Source organism: Papilio polytes, unplaced genomic scaffold (genome assembly GCF_000836215.1).
Source record: "Papilio polytes unplaced genomic scaffold, Ppol_1.0 DF824146.1, whole genome shotgun sequence".
In the NCBI taxonomy this organism is placed as follows: Eukaryota; Metazoa; Arthropoda; class Insecta; order Lepidoptera; family Papilionidae; genus Papilio; species Papilio polytes.
Window position 1 is genome coordinate 3,846,449 of NW_013525058.1, and position 1,812 is coordinate 3,848,260.

The 1,812-nt window shown below is 38.6% G+C and overlaps 1 long non-coding RNA gene across 1 annotated transcript; it reads left to right on the top strand.

The window, feature by feature from the left end:
* Positions 1–6: 6 nt before the first annotated feature.
* On the top strand, positions 7–1,117 carry LOC106111951. The gene is made up of 2 exons (XR_001226205.1): positions 7–256; positions 294–1,117. It is a non-coding gene; the product is annotated as an uncharacterized LOC106111951 (long non-coding RNA).
* Positions 1,118–1,812: the final 695 nt, after the last annotated feature.

Here is a 1,812-nt window from a genome sequence, read left to right on the forward strand (position 1 = left end):
ATTATTAACTTGGGACCAGTACTATATCCGTTACTGTTGTCGTGTTGTAAGTCCAAACTTGTTTCAACTTGTTCGTTTCTTGGAAACTTTGCAAAAGATGCGTTAATTGACGCCTTTAAAATCTGCGAGCGTAAGAAAGACGACGACGCATTATCATATACCCAACACTATTGTTAAAAATTGGATCAGGGATTTGTTATCACTATGAAGTAGAACATATGAGGTTTAGGTAAAATCAACCCAAGCCCTAGTGTTTGTCGCTGGGCAATAGGCGACACCTTCATGTGCATGAGTGATGTGTATTGTGACTTTTCGCCCCCACCTCTTTTTCTGACAAATGCATTGAATAAATTATTACCGCTGCTCGCATTGTCTTCTAATAATTAGTCATGCACGGGACTGAATAGTAGTATTTTGTCAGTAGTAAACGAACAGTGCACCACGGGCATATTTGGCAAGATTTAATTAACCTCAGGCAACACGTCGATGGAACACGTAAAAGCACTTACATGTTTTTATGGATTCATTCAACTGTTCTTTTACCACTGGCTTACCCATTTGGCCCATCATTGCATACTCTTAGTGGCTTAGTCTTTAGTTGATGTCAGCAGACTTGAAACTGTTGGTAGGTCAGTTAAGATGGTACAAGTGCCTCACGACCTCCGCGGTCTGAGACATAACTTGTATAGGTCTATGGACCATAAGGAGGCCGTCTAAGTCTAGGCGGACTAGCACGACATACATGCCCACGCAGGGTCTCCGCGACCAAACGTGTTACGGAAAAGTATAGGCCAGATGTTGAAACCAGCTCGAATGGAAGACAGCTCGTCTTGTATATTAAAATTTGAAGGTGATATTCGGCAAAGTCGGTGTGACGCGACCTCATATACATTACAGACAAATAGGTACTCTTGTTTCTGTACGTTTGCATTTAGAATGAAAACATTTAATTATAATTGTTCAGTCAACATAAGAACCAGTGACTCACAGTCCAATATGATTCGGATTTTTTTTTTTTCCGTAGGTACTTTCATTTTTCCGGGGTGTTGTATAACCATTAAAATATTGTATAAGCCAGACTGCAAAACATTCTTTGAAACAAGTCAGTCGTAATTAAGATCATAATTTACATTTGACTGTATGATAGATAAATTGTACAGTGATGACGTACGATTTGTTTTCATTTTAGTCAGTTAATTTTTAATGAAAAAATCTGGACAACTAACATATTCATTACTTTAGTAATGACCTATGGTATCAAAGACATAGTGACGTACTAATTACCTACTGGGTAGGTAAATTGAAATATAACAATTTTTTTTTTTTATGTAAGCGTTCTGTTAGAGCTTATTACGTTATTCATAGATGTAGGTACATTACTAATGCATTATATTGACATAAGTATTACCCACTAACCTGAGCCTAAACACGTCGATGAGAGGATTGTCCGATGGTCTTTGCTCGCCGGCTCCTCTTTTTTATATCGTTATTGGACATGCTGCTGCTCTGCCACGACGACTCTTCTCGCTGTATGCGGGCTTAAACCCAACTTCTCGGCATTACTTTTCTCAACAATTCCTTTACTACACTTTTCGACTATTTCGAAACTTTAGACACTCTTTGACTGTACTTTGAGAATTCTTTAATGGAATTTTTAAATTCAGAACTAAAAAATGTTTATCCGTTAAACATTTATTAATACTGAATACAATGACGACCGCCATGTACGAAAGTACACAACGCTATGAGCTCCGCTAATGACATCGGGCGCCTCGTCCTAGCTGGCGATAAGGGTTGCCACAATACAGGGAG